The 15,185-nt window shown below is 52.4% G+C and overlaps 1 protein-coding gene across 4 annotated transcripts in view; it reads left to right on the forward strand.

Moving 5' to 3' along the window:
• The window catches only part of PAQR5 (progestin and adipoQ receptor family member 5), a 75,121-nt gene that overhangs the window by 3,820 nt on the left and 56,116 nt on the right, over positions 1-15,185 (forward strand). Inside the window, exon 1 of one of the 4 annotated variants that reach the window (XM_036306002.1) lies at positions 10,724-10,741. The exons of the other annotated variants lie outside the window; for them this stretch is intronic. The gene's annotated coding sequence lies outside the window, so the exon portion shown is untranslated. Of the gene's footprint in view, positions 1-10,723; positions 10,742-15,185 lie in introns of those variants that run through there. 4 annotated transcript variants of the gene reach the window in all.

Here is a 15,185-nt window from a genome sequence, read left to right on the forward strand (position 1 = left end):
GTGTGGAGGTGAAAATCCAAGAACTATGGTTGGATAGAAGCTGGGTCTTTCTATGGGATAGAGAATATGGGAAGGGGGGGAAGGAGAGGGAGGGATATATCTGTAATACTATCAACAATAAAAGATATATTTAAAAAAGAAAAAAAAAGAAAAGAAAATATGGGAGACACATCTACACACACCAAGCAACTTCATCCTCCCTCCCCCCTCATCCTTCCCTGCCATTGTTTCGGCAAAGGAATATGATCTGTTCTGAGTGAAAGCTCTGAGCCGCGTAGAACTGATCGGAGGGGAAGTCACTGGGGGCAAGGAGGCTGCCCGAGGGCCTATTTCAGGAGCACAGTTGGGAGATGCGGTCCCTGGAGGTACCTCTCCTCCTCCACTCCCAGGAAGTACTACTGCCTTTTTAGTAACAGTAATAAACAATCAATACTGTTAGCTTTGTGGCAGGCCCTGTTCTAAGCACTTTACATGTATTAGTTAATCCTTGCAGTTACCACCATGTTGAAACGATATCATCTCCATTTTACAGATGGGGAACCTGAGCCTCAGAAAGGTGACCTAATTTTGCCCGAGATGACACTTGGGCAGGGACAGGGGGTGCCAGAACGAGCCCGGACAGTCTGGCTCCAGACCCTGCAGCCTTAGCCTCCGCGCAATGCTGCCTCAATCAACCAGGCTGGCCACACGGCTGGAACGGAGAGCCTGGAGGCCAGGGTAGTCGGCACACCCCTCGCCGCAGAAGCAGCGCCTGTGCAAGCCCACATGTTAGGTCCACGGGGGCGTTGGCTTTCCCCAAGCCCTGCTGTCCCCCAAATCCTCTCCCATTGGTATGTGGTTTGCCAAATTCAGAGTTGGAATGCACCTGAGACTTTATGTTAGGGAAGAGATTCCAGAAGTTGGGCCTTGAGGATTCATAAGAGTTTACCTGCTTGTTGGAAAAATTGGAGAGGAAGGGGCCTGGGCAGGTGGAGAGAGCAATAAGCATTCTTAGTCTGAAGGAATGAATTCGTAGTGCATCTGAAGCCCCTGTAGGGACCCCCACCCAACCCTCGTTGTCCCCCACCCCCCAACCACTCTCTGTGGGCTCCCTGGCCCTGAAGAGGGTGAGGCCTTGACCTGAGACATAGCTCGTGCATTTCTGTCCCCTGACCTCTTTATCACCGCCATCGCTGCAAGTGTGGTGGCTTTTAGCAATAGTGGATGGAAAAGTACTCCTGCTGTGATATGATGTGAGTCAGTCCTTCACAAATGATGGGGTTGCACCATCAGTTCTGCTGCCTGGACCGGTGCCCTAGTGTCTGGCCCATGGTTGGAGACATGGTGTTGGCTCCTGGGGGAAGAACAAGGGTGACTCGAGATGTTATTTTGAAATTACACAGATGGCAGTGAGGAGCCGACAGGTATGAGAGATGAAGTCATTTTTGGCATCTGGGGGAAAAGACAGTGTCCCCCAAAGCAGTAATCTAAGGTGTAACTCCCACCCATGCCCTGTTCTCTGAGTCAGGGTTTACCCTATAGAGTCGTGCTCCCTTCTGGCCTTGATGCCAGGCTGGGATCACCCCCAGCATGTTCTGTTGGGACTTGGGTGGCAAATTTCACCTAAGCCTCAAACAGGCATTTTGCCTGGACACACCATAGCCCCTTAAGACATTCTTTCTCTCTGGTTTTTGGGAGCCCATGGCCAGGCTGACCCTGGCGGGGTCCGTGTGGAGCCTGCCAGAGGCACAGAGCCTAGCCATCATGGGCTTCTAGACTCCATGCTCCCAAAGTCAGCCGCTCCGCCCCCTTGCCACCTGCCGCTGAGTTGGTCACTGCACTCTTGGGAGCTGAAGGCTGTTGTGGCCGGTGTGACTGGTGGGGAGTCCTGGATTCTATTCTGACACTAACTCACAGTTGACTTTGGCTTTGTCCCTTCTTGGGCCTCTGTTTTCCCATTTGTGAAAGAGACGGCGTGGCTTAGATCGGGGACTATTGACGTGGTAGCCTGGATACTTCTTTGCTGTGGGGCTGTCCTGAGCAGCATCCCTGCCTCTACCCACCAGATGTCAGTAGCACCACCTCTCGCTTCCTTCATTACAACCAAACATGTCTCCGGACAATGCCAATCGCCCTCTGGGGCGAAATGGTCTCTGGTTGAGACCCACTGGGCTAGAGGCCCTCTGAGTACCCTCCCTCCCAAGGATCACTCTCAGGACCCAGATGCAGTTTCCTCTTCCAGCTCCGATTGTCAATGTGGGATGGATGGGAATCTGTGGGTGGGGGCTCCAAGGGCTGGCAGGGCAGGGTGTGAGAAAGGGGAAGGCTCTGGGCCTGCTGAGCCTCTTGCTGAGAGCCACCGCCAAGTTCTCTTTGCTTTCCAGACCTTGGGTTACATAAGAAAGTGGGGGCAGGGGCAGCAGGCCTGTGGTCGGCCCCCACACTAAGGTCAGCAACCTTCTAGCCAGTGACTAATCATCTCTCCGGGCTCAAAGGACTGGGCTTCTCCATGGTCCCCTCTTGGGGACACAGGAAGTGAATCAGCCCGTCATCTGCGCAGAGAGGGAGAGGACAGAGCATGGTGACGTGAGACACATGGCCAAGCGCGCCTGCCCCGACCCAGCCCTGGCTTTATTTTATTTGTTCCTCCCAAGTTAGCTGTTTATTATCTTCCTCCATGGAAGCCCCTTCTGACCAAGTTGCTTAATGAAAGAGGGGAGGTTTATCTTCTCCAGGAGAGGGAGGGGCTTGTTGATGAATCTTGGAAGTAAATCACTGTTCTAGGGACAACAGGCTGTGAGATTTGGGGTAGTGTTAATCCAAATGGATTGATTTGGGTTACAGTCCTCATTGGAGGACTGTAGGCTGCTCTAGACTGTGGCCTAGATGCTGGGGCAGGAGCAGTGAGGCAGACCTAGTCCCTGCCTGCAGAAACCTTCAGTCTGGGCGGACAGGGTGTCAGTCCGTAATTGCCATGTGCTAAGGATGTGTGCCAAGGATGTGTGCGAGCCTACGCAGAGGAGGGCCCGCTCAGCCCCACCCAGCGGGTGTTGTAGGGAATTAGGAATTGGCGGACGGGTATAGAGGTACTCAACACAAATCAGTGGGTTTGGGTTTTGTTTTTGCCTTTTTTTATTGTGGTAAAATGTACATATGACATAACATTTACTATTTTTATCATTTTAAAGTACACACTTCAGTGTCTTTAAGTACATTCACATCATTGTACAACCATCCCCACCGCCCAACTGTGGAACTCTTTTCACTTCCTAAAACTCTAACACTAACTCCCCATCCCCTCCTCCCCCAGCCCCTGGCAGCCATCATTCTTCTTTCTGTCTCCATGGATCTGACTATTCTAGGTAGCACATGTAAGTAGCATCATACAACATGTGACCTTTTGTGTCTGGCTTCTTTCGCTTACCATCATGTTTTAAGGTTCACCTGTGTTGTAGCATGCCTCAGAATGCCCTTCCTTTTTGAGGCTGGATACTATTCCATCATATGGTTAGACACGTTTTGTTTATTCATTCATCTGTGATGGACACTCGGGCTGCTTCCACCTTCCGGCTGTTGTGAGTAGTGCTGCTGTGAACATTGGTGTGCAACTCTCTATTTTGAGTTCCTGCTTTCAGTTCTTTGAGGCATATACCCAGACGTAGAAACACTAGATCCTATGGCAATTTATGTTTTATTTTTTGAGGAACTGCCATACGGTTGAGGAAGAAGTGTTTGGACTAGATTTTAAGAATGAACATGAGATCTCCAGTTATCTAGACAGAGGAAGGGGAAGGTAAGAGAAAGGAGAGAGGAGTTAAGAGGAGGGGAAGGAAGGGGAGCGGGGAAGGGAGGGCATGAAGCTAGTGGCACAGTGGATTTTGTGCTTGGGACTGGACAGGGGTGTGACTGGTGACAAGGCCATGGCAGGGTAGAGTATGACAGGTCTTGGACCAGGTTAGGGAGCTTGGCCTCCACCCTGTAGGCAGTGAGAAGCATTGGAGGGTTTTGTTTTGTTTTGTTTTTATCAGGAAGTGATACATGCCATTTGTCACCTTAGAAGGACATAGGTGGGCATGATGTCCCAGGCAGACTGGGAAGGAAAGAGACTTAAAGCAAGAACAACCAAGTGGGAGAAAACTGGGTAACACTGAAGCTTTATCGTTGGGTGGGGGGAGGGAGCAGGTCTGAAGGATGGATGTGCCACACAAGGGCGCGCAGGTTTCTGGTTTGGAGGCTGGGTGTATGGTGGGTAAGCTAACAGAAAGAGCGGCCAGTTTGACAAGATGACGAGGCAATAGCTTGGGCCCTGTTGGTTTGGAGGGGCCCCTGGAGCCACCTGGGTGGAGATGAGGGTTTGAGGGGTGTCCAGAGCTGTGCAGAGCTAGGAGCTGTAGTGTAGGGAGAGCATCTGGTCAAGGGCAAGGGACAGGACTGCTGTTGGACGGCATAGAGGACCCAGGGGAGTTGGAGGGTAGGACCCGGGGTGGCGTCTGCGCAGGACGGGTCAGTCCCTGCCGTGAGCATCTCATGTACCTTTTCACTGCCAAGTTCAAGGTTCTGTGCTTGAGGGTGGTCATTGGGGTGGAGATAGGTAAACATGAGCCAGTGACTTTAATTCACTTATTCACCCCATAAAGCTTAGAAAATGGAAGTTGGCCAACGCCTTTGCACAGTTAAATATTTAATCACGATTGTGATAGGTGATATGCAAGAGAAATAGAGCGTGTTGTGAAAGTGTGTCATGGGGACGTGATTTAGTCTGGGCAGGGTTTCTCACTCTGCACTGTGGACATGTTGGGCCAGGTACTCCTTTGCTGTGGGGCTGCCCTGTGCATTGTAGGATGCTTAGCAGCATCCCTGGCTTCTACCCACTAGATGCTAGTAGCCATGCACACCCCCACCCCAGCTATGCAACAAAAAATGTCTCCAGACGTTGTCAAATGTCCCTGGGAGGGGGGGAGGGGGGATAAAGTCAACCTTAATTGAGATTTATGGTCTAAAAGGTCAGGAAAGGTTTCTTGAGGAAATGATGTTAATCTGAGTTTTAGAAGACAGATAAGCATTAAGATAAAGCAGGTATGACCCTGGCTGGTGTGGCTCTGTTGGCTGGACATCATCTTGTGAAGGTTGCCACATGGCCTCGTTTCAGGCTCAATTCCTGGTGGGGGGCATGCAGGAGGCAGCCAGTTGATGTTTCTCTTTCTCCCCCCCCCCCCCTCTCTGAAAACCAGTACAAACAATTTTTTTTAAAAGATAAAGCAGGTATGGAGAGTGGAGGAGAGGGTTCATATGTGTGCAAAGTCCCTGAGATAGGAGAAAGCCTGAGGAAGACCAGTGAGGAGGGTGGTGGAGCCAATGAAGAGATACCCAGTAGGTGAGCAGTGGTGGAAGGGGAAGAGTGGATGAACTAGCGACACTCACCACGGATCACAGGCAGGGAGGCCTCCCGGGGGTGGAGGATGAAACGGGCTGGAAGATGGCGAGTTACATTTCGATTATGGTGGGTTGGAGGTCCCTGGGAGACACCCAGGCGGAGCCCTGAGGTGAGAAGCGAGGTCTGGCTGGAGATGTGGATTTGGGAGTTACGTGCACGTAGAAGGTGAGTGAAGCCCATAGAAGGTGAGTGAAGCCCGGGAGGGGATGAGCCAGGGAGTGTGTGAGGACCGTGAGGAGCAGAGCAGAGAGGAGGCCTAGGCGTGAGCTCCAGGAGGGTCCGCACTGAGAGAGTGAGGAGGAGCCTGCAGAGACTGGAAAAGCTCCCAGAGAAGGAGCAGAGGAACTCAGATGTGTGGTGCCCTGAAAACGTGTCCAAGGAGCAGGGCCTGGGCCTGTGACGTCTCTGGAGCTACAGCAAGTAAGATAGGACTGGGAGCAGCCACTGGACTTAGAGACCAGTAAACGCCATGGGAGAAGTCAGACGGAGGTAGCTGAGGAATGGGGCAGGAGGGAAGCTGGATGCCAGAAAGGGGAGTGGGTTAGGGAAGGTTTTGTTTTGCTTTTTTAATCTTGCATGTTCTACACACACACACACACACACACACACACACACACACACACCTTTTTTTTTTTCCTTAGAAAATAAATGTACAAGGTTCACAATTCAAAAAATGAGATTTCAGTGTGAAAAGTATTCACCCCCATTTCCTTTGACCTCCCAATCCCTTCTCCCCACCGTTGAGGCAACTTCACCAGTTTCTTCCAGAGATACTTCATGCATGAACCAGTAAACACATGTGGAGTCTCTCCCCGCTGTTGGTGGCACACTGCATGCATCTGCCCTTGATTCATTCTTTTCCCAGTTGTTTCCAGAGCAGTACACAGTGTCTTATTCTTGTTTATAGCTACCTAATATCCTACCACCACCTGATGTCATATAAGTTAACCCGTTTCCTGTTTTTTGGACACCACGAACAATGCCCCACAGAACTGCCTGCGCTTTAGTTATTTTGCAGTGTAGGTAGGTGCATGTGGCATAAGGTCCCAGGAGTGGAATTGATGGGTCAGAACTATGTGAGTGTGTATTTCAAAAGCTATTAGCAATTAGCTCCCCACAGAATTGCTAAGAATGCGTACCGCCTACCAGCCATGTGTGAGGATGCTAATTTTTCCACACCCTCCGATGTACAGTGTTACCAAACTTACTGATATTCGCCAATCTGGAAGGCAAAAATAATTTCTCAATATAGCTTAACCTTGCATTTTCCCTGCTATGAATCGGGTTGAAAATGCTTTCATAGACATAAGAGCAATTTCTATGTCCTTTTCTATGAACTATCTATGTGTATGTTTTGTCCATTTTCTGTTAGGTTGTTGGTCTGTTTTCATTGAATGGAAAATGATCTTTATGTATTTGGGAAACTAGTCTTTTGTTTAGCATATAAATTATAAGTTTGTATTATATTATAAGTGGCCCCTCTCCCCAATTATAAGTTTATCAAGGAGTTTTTTGCTGTTGCTACTATTTTTTTCCTTTTAAGAATTATGAATGCTGCCTTGGCTGGGTGGCTCAGTTGATTGGAGTGTTATCCTGTACACCGAAAGGTTGTGGGTTCGATCCCCAGTCAGGGCATGTACAGGAGGCAACTGATTGATGTTTCTCTCTCACATCGATGTTTCTTTCTCCATTCCTCTCTCTCTAAAAGCCAATAAAATATATATCCTCAGGTGAGGATTAAAAATAAACAAGTATTGCCGAAACCGGTTTGGCTCAGTGGATAGAGCGTCGGCCTGCGGACTGAAAGGTCCCAGGTTCGATTCCGGTCAAGGGCATGTACCTGGGTTGCGGGCACATCCCCAGTAGGAGATGTGCAGGAGGCAGCTGATCGATGTTTCTCTCTCATCGATGTTTCTAACTCTCTATCTCTCTCCCTTCCTCTCTGTAAAAAAATCAATAAAATATATAAAAAAATAAATAAATAAAAATAAACAAGTATGCCTGGCCAGTGTTGCTCAGTGGTTGAATGTCAACCCATGAACCAGGAGGTCACGGTTGGATTCCCGTTCAGTGCACATGCCCGGGTTTCGGACTCAATCCCCAGTAGGGGGTGTGCAGGAGGCAACCAATCAATGATTATCTCTTATCATTAATGTTTCTATTCCTCTCTCCCTCTCCCATTCTCTCTCTGAAATAAATAAAAACATTTTAAAAAAATAAAATACAGAATTACGAATGCTAATGGGAGAGGTTCACTAGAGAGGGTGGCACTGGCGCAAAGATCCCGAGGAAGCACTGGGCTACATTCCAGACTGGGGAGGCCGAGGACACCTCCGCTGCTGTAACAGCCAGAAGCAAGGGAGAGGTGCTGGTGCTAGAGGGTTGGTGGCCACAAGTTAGGGAGTGAAGGCTGATAGTTAAGTTTGTCCAGGGATGGGGTTGCATTAAGGAGGTATCAGAGCAGGAGAATTACTGTATTAGCAAGAGAGTGATTAGATTAATGAACCCTCGAAGCTGAGCTAGCTGAGGGGAAGTGAGTGGATGGGTGCTCTGCTTGCTTCGAGTCTGTCGGTCTGTTTGGCACCCATTGATCACGGGACCAAACTAACCGCCAAAATGAGTTGCACCTCGCCTGCGACCCAGAGTCCATGCTCGAACCACCTCCTTATCTCGGTCTCACACACCAAGCCAATATCTCCCCCTGCCCTAAACCATTCTAGGGCGGGTACCAGACAAGCAGGGACAGCTCCTATGCCCCAAACCCACTGGAATTATTCAAATGAGCCAGTCCTAAGCTTTTCAACCTGCCTGCCTTGCCTTTCCCATGGAAACCCAATAAAGACTCTAGCCGAGGCCTTCCCCTCACTCCTGTTCTGACTCTTAACCAAAACCTAGTGCCCCCCTTGTGGTCCTGTGTGTGTGATGTATCCCTTTCACTTGGGAAATATAAGTAATAAGTTATCTTTCAATGGCATTAGCCTCCCCGGTCCATTCCATCAGCTCCATGAATTAAAATCCTGTGGGTACAATTGAGACATCAGGAACCCTTGGACAGGCAGAGAGTATGAGGCTCAGGGAACCTCGGGTCCCAGCAAGGCTCCAGAACTATCCCAGCGTAGGTGGTTGAATCAGCTAGCTCTCAGAGAGGAGATGGGCTGGAGATGAGGCGAGGCCTTATGGTGGGAATACAGGACCACAGACTGGAAAGCACAAGGGAGTAGAGTGTGTGTAAGTGGGCGGTGGGGGCCAGGATGGGCGCTGGGGGGCAATGATCAGAACAGAATCTTTTTTTCAGGAGAATGCGGGAGAGAATCTGCCAATTTTAATAATGTTGGCCTACATTCCAGTCCTATGTGCTATAAGTCAATAAATCCACCAGAAGCTCCCAAACGCATGTACACAATTGGTGATGACTCATGCTACCTTGTGACTTCTCTTTTATTGTTGCCTAGAGAATTATTTACCTTCTTGAGAGTGGAATTTGGGGAAAATAATCTCACCTTCAGCAAGCCCTCACCTACTTCTTATGAACTCTGACCTGGGCCCAGTGCTGTGGGTCTCACAGGTTTGTGGCAGGAAGGGCACCATGTAACAATCCTCCAATACAGCCGCGGGTGCCAGTGCAGAGGAGCAAGGCAGCCGCTGGGCATGGCTGGCAGAGAAGACTTCTTGAAAGAGGAAGAGCTGGAGCAGACAGTGGATCTGGAAAAAGTGGCGAAGGCGAAGGGAGGGGAGATGAGGGCTGGTGAGGAGGCCCCTCGCTCTGGCCAGGTATCTGGGGGAGACTGACCATCCAGGTGACAGGAGGAGGAGGAGGATGGTCACCTGGTACAACGTGAGCCTCTAGATCAGCAGTTCTCAACCTGTGGGTTGTGACCCCTTTGGTGGTCGAACGACCCTTTCACAGGGGTCGCCTAAGACCATCGGAAAACACATATATAATTACATATTGTTTTTGTGATGAATCACTGTGCTTTAATTATGTTCAATTTGTAACAATGAAAATACATTCTGCGTATCAGGTATTTACATTATGATTCATAACAGTAGCAAAATGACAGTTATGAAGTAGCAACGAAAATAATTTTCTGGTTGGGGGTCACCACAACATGAGGAACTGTATTAAAGGGTCGCAGCATTAGGAAGGTTGAGAACCACTGCTCTAGATGGAAAGGGAGAGGAGGTGGTGGAGTCCTCGTGGGCTCTGTCATATGGGGGGCCTTCGCTAATAGGGGTGCCCCAGCGGGTGATGGAGCCTCGAGCTAGACAGGAGAGGTCAGACTCAGTGATCTGGCATTTCTCTGAGGGCCAGCAAGGCTTTGAAAACTTCCAGTGGAGCCCTAGCTGGTTTAGCTCAGTGGATAGAGCGTTGGCCTGTGGACTGAGGCGCCCCAGGTTCGATTCTAGTCAAGGGCACGTGCCCAGGTTGCCAGCTCGATCCCCAGTAGGGGGCGTGCAGGAGGCAGCCGATCAAATGATTCTCTCTCATCATTGATGTTTCTCTCTCTCTCTCTCTCTCTCTCTCTCTCTCTCTCTCTCTCTCTCTCTCTCTCCCTCTTCCTTCATCTCTGAAATCAATAAAAAATATATTTTTAAAAAGAAAACTCCCAGTGGGGGCTGTTGCCTCCTGAAGGACTCCTCTGTTGCCCCCAGGACTGGAAACCAGAGTTTCCCCAGATCAGGCCTCAGTATTGCTTCTCCCAGGGAGCCCTGCCTGTGAAAGGGAGGGGGCAGCAGCAGTGCGAGAAGGGCGCTAAGACACGAGGGCGTTTATTTCTGAAAAATGGGACCTCAATCCTTTATTTCTTGAATGTTTTTGGAGCACATCCTCTCTAGAACCTGACCGGTGGTTTTAAAAAATGTAAGTGATAAAAAAACGGAAATTGTGAGAAGGAGGATGGAACCTTTGGTTTAATCATGAGGCTGAGGAAGGAGGCGGGAGGAAGGGAAAGTGGCTGACTCCACTGCCTGCTCCCTCCTCCCGGTCCCCCCTCTCTCTTCCCTCTTCCCTCCTTCCTAGTCTGGTGTGGCTTAACCTTCACCATCCTCTTAGGAACCGTTCCTCCAAGTCCCACAGATGCCCAGCTCTTGGAATGCTGCTTCTCAAGACTGGAGGCTTCAGGACTTACCCTGGGCCCAGCCTGCTGTGTGACCCTGAGCAAGCCACCCAGCGTCTCTGGGCCAGGGTTTCACACCTGGCTTCTCTCCTGGAAGCATCAGTTTTGTCTTTTAGGCGCCTTTTAGGCTCCTCCTAACAACCAAACCTTTGCTCGTCATCCCTGAGATTTCCTTAAGGGCCTGCAAAGAGCAGCGGAGGAGTTTGAGGAGGTGAGTTCCCCTGGTTCGGCTCCGCAGGCCTGAGCGGGGAAGGGGTACAGACTCTGGCCACCGCCCACCCCCTGGGTGTGAACACCCCTCCTTGTCTGAAAGCCTCAGATTTGACTTTCAAAGGGAAGCCTCGCTCCTGATAAAGTGGGTCTTGTTCCCTTAAAGACAGCTTTGTTTGGGCTCCCAGTTTTAGTTCCAGCGTCCTGCTGGTGTGAGGAGGTCTCTGGGGCGTTAAGTGATTCCTCCCGCAGGGGGCCCAGCCAGCCTCCAGCATTGCTCACTGGGAGCCTATGGGTGCTGGCAAGGTTGGCCATCTCCATTGTCTCATACTAATGTAGGGAAACCGAGGCACCCCCACCCAGCGTATGCACTGGCTCGGACTGCTCCGTCAGACTTGAACCAGGTCTTTGGGCTCCTGCCCAGTGTTCTCCTCCCACAAACGGCTGTGATGCGGCTAACACAGCTGGGCTCCCGCCCCTCCGCTCCCGCCTCCTACTCTGATCTACCTCCCGACAGACTGCCAACTGCCACCGATTACTGTGGAAATGAATTCACTTGCTCAGGTAGGAAGACCTGGGCCTCTGTGTGAAAAATGAGAGAGAGAAATGTCCTCTAATTCCAGCGAATCACCATGGCACCCGCCTTCTCCCCAAAGTACCAGTGTGCTCCTAAGGCCCTTCTTTAAGGCCCAAAGAAGTGAATGGGTAATGGTGACATTTCCAGCCTCGCGATGTGGGAGGGGCCCTTGATTCATACCCGTGCTGCTGAGGTGACCACTTTTCCGCCTCCTTCTACAGAAGCCAAGCCCAGTACGACATTCCTGGGCCAAGCAATACAGAGACCCACCCAGCCGGTGTGGTTCAGTGGGTTGAACGTCACCCTATGCACCAAGAGGTCTCTGGTTCAATTCTGGTCAGGGCACATGCCCTAGTTGCGGGCTGGATCCCCGTAGAGGGTGTGCAGGAGGCAGCCGATCTATGTTTCTCTCTCATCGATGTTTCTAGCTCTCTCTCCCTTTCTCTCTCTCAAGTCAGTAAAGACATTAAAACAAAAAGAAAGAGAGAAATACAGAGATCCATCTTCCAGCGTGCTTCCTACTTCACGGCGCTGTGGTACACTGCAGGGGCATGTGTTCGGGGGAGGCGTTTTAAGCAGGAAAGTGAATTTTTCTTTCATTCTCACTTTTCATATAGGGACCTGGCTTTCCCTCCCTGGGCAAAGTGAGTTATTTTCCACAATAACCAGTGGCTGTTGGAGCTTTGGGGGCCCCAAAGGGATGACCAGGACAGCTTTGGCCAGAATCCCCACCCCCACCCAAGCTGCTGCCTCCAGGGCCAGCCCTCCTGGGGCCTGGGTGAGCTCAAGGCAGGGGCGCAAGGCCGGCCTGGAGCCTGAGGAGCGGGCGGTCTGGGCACATGGGAGGCAGGCAGGGGTTACCGGGCCCCCATCCCGAGTGCTGGCTGCATGTTCTTGGAGGCTGATTCCGAAGGAACCATTATTCCATTCTCCATGGTTTTTGAATAATGCATTTGCCTCAGCCCTTTTAAAAAGCCTGTGCTTAATAATGCTAGAATAATGACCTTGTGTCACATTGCAGCCACTGGGGCTCTTAATCCACCGCTGCATTCAAATGTGAAATGTGTTTCTTGTGCCATTGGGTTAGCAGGAAAAATACCAGCCTAGCGAGGAGGAAGGAGAACCACCGTGTAGCCTGTGGCAGGTTTGCGGGGGGTCCTCGCCTTAACAACCTCGTAAGGGCAGGGGCCCTTTTGAACACCTACCTACCGTGCCCCCGGCCCTCACACCTGGGTTCTTGTTAATGCCAGAAACAGACCCAAGAGGTCGTCACTCTGGGGACTATAAACATGCTCACCCAGAGGCACGTTGTGAAAGCCCAGGGGAGTATAAAATGCCCGAACAGGGCTTGGCACAGGCAGGAGATTTCAAGTCAACACCATCAGCCCCATGTTACAGCGGAGGAAAGCGAGGCCTGGAGAGACCTCAGGACTCAAACCCGGGTCGCCCTGACTCCAGGGCCCAGACCCACGCCTCACCCGCGGGAAGCCCTGTCTGGGAGCGAGGCCCCGCCCATCCGAGCTCCGTATTGGCTGTGGGTTCATTCTCCACTCACACCTGTTCCCACCTGGGCCCTGTGTCCTTCTCTGACCCCCACTGTCCTCTAACCTAAAGGTGTGGGCACATGCGGGTCCCCTGCCTGGTCCACGTGACCTGCTTCCTCTGCTAGTTTGGATCACCCTGGATGCCCTGACCGTTTCCCCCTTACCTGCGGGGTGTGTTTTTGGGTAATAATTGTGTGAAATGGTTCACTCAACAGTTTGATCAGTTAACAACACACACACACACACACACACACTCCCCTGTCCTGCTGTCCTGGTCCTGCCCGTGAAGCTCAGGGTTAATGATTGCCAAGGAGAGCTGGCCGGGAGGAGGGAGGTTGCTCTGAGCACCCTGGCCTGGGGGAGAGACGCACCAGGGGCACCGTGTCCTGGCCGGCTCCCTGGGCCCCTCCCCTGCTGGCCTCCCATCTCTTGTGTCTGAGTTCTGCACCAGTAGGCCTCCCTCTCACCCTCTGTTAGCTGCATCCCTTCTCTGGGCCTTCGCTCTAAAATTCCTCTCCCTTGGGGCACCGTTCCCTCTCCTCTGCCAAAGCAAGCCCTCCCCGCCTTTTGGGATCCACCCCGAGCGCTGCCTCCTCCAGAAGCCTTCCCTGACTGCCCCAACATCCTTGCTCTTCGTCCCTTCTCTGAACACCCCCACACCATTGGGCAAAGTTTTGAGCACTCCCCAGCATGTCATGTCAGGCGCTGTGGTTGGCCCCTGGGCCCGCCCTGAGCAGGGTGCCAGCCTGTGGCCCAGGAGGGACAGTTGTGCTCCAGGGCACCTGTGCAGCCTGAGGTGTGGCAGGGGTGCAGAGGAGTTCCCAGTGGCCTGGGGGCTGATGGGAGTGAGGCAAACTGCAGTCTGATGCGGGGCCTTGGGTGAGTGGGATTTTCCAGGCAGACAAGGAATGAGGGTCCGGGCATCTCGAAGCAGAGGGAGCAGTGTGTGCCAGGGCAGGATTCAGGGTCACATAGGGGTCCAGCTGTGGTGGGTGGGTTTGAGGCGGCTGTGAAACACCCAAGTGTGGCTGCCCCGAAGGCAGGCGGCCTCTCCGAGAACCTGTCTCCTTCCTCTGCGCTGGTCGCTCGCCGTTTTATGACTGTGTCTGTCTCCGCAGAGGAGGCGTCCTCCTGGAGGGCAGCCATGGTTTCTTACACGCTCACCAGGGACCTGAGCATGGAGCCTAGGAGAGGTGGGACTGAATCTAAACCTCTCCCCCTCCAGGGCCCCTCCCTCCACTCCCTCCTGCCCCACCCTGCACCTGCTCCCACCGCCCTGCTGGCCCAGGTCCCCAGCTCCCGTCCTTCTGCGACTTTGGGCCCTGAGTGCCTCCTGAGTGAATTCTAGGCCACAGGAGGCTGCACAGTCACAGGTGCTCAGGGCAGCCGTTCCTATGGGCCGTGCATGGGAATCGCCATTAGAGCTCGCTAACCAGGCTGCCCGCTGGGGATTCTGATTCAGAAAGCTGGAGATGCACTTGGTGAGCTCTGTGTTTGCGCTGTTGGATTTGGGACTTACTGCTAGAGAGCTTTTCCAGGCCCCTGTCCCTCCCGGTAACTTCATCCCCCTCCCAGGGGTCAGCACCCAGACTCCACTGGGCATTTTCTGGGCGTGGAACTCAGTGCCCACGGAGCGGCCCTTCCTCATGGGGAGACAGGCCTCTGTGGCTTGAGCTGAAGCCTACCTCCCCAAAGCTGCCATCTGGGGGTCCTGGTTCTGCCCTCAGAGACCGCCTGGCCTCCCCCAGGTTTCCACACCTGCTTCCCCAGGATGTGGGAAGCTGTCTGCTGCCCCATCTTTACTGGGTCTCCCTCATTTTCCTCCTCCTGTGGTCTGGGCTCGCCCAGGCTGACAGCCTTATCTCAGACGTTAAGTCTTGATCAGATTAGAAGCTTGGGAGGGGGTGGAGATAAGATCGTGCCTACCCTCAGCAGCCTGACGTGTCCCCGTTGGGGGAGGGGAACCCCCACACTCAGGGCCTGCATTCACCTTCCATGAACCTGGCAGGGCTTCACCCTGTTCCAGCCTGAGGGGAGGGACCTGCTTACTGTACCCACCCTGGAGGCCCACAGGCCATAGCATAGGCTCCCCGGTCCTCATTGTGTGGCTCAGTGGCAGACCGCCCTGGGTAGGTCTGCTCTCACCGTGGCCTAGACTCCCAGTGGTCTCCACACTGGCTGTGACGCTGGGAAAACGTGACTCACCTGGGCTGTGGTAGGCCTGGGGGAACGGCATGTTTTAAAGTTCCAGGTGGTTCTGAGGCACGTCACAGTTCAGGACGCTGGGCTAGATGCCCAGCACCCTCCTGGCCGGCTCTGACAAC

Source organism: Myotis myotis, unplaced genomic scaffold (assembly GCF_014108235.1).
Source record: "Myotis myotis isolate mMyoMyo1 unplaced genomic scaffold, mMyoMyo1.p scaffold_m19_p_1, whole genome shotgun sequence".
Lineage (NCBI taxonomy): Eukaryota > Metazoa > Chordata > Mammalia > Chiroptera > Vespertilionidae > Myotis > Myotis myotis.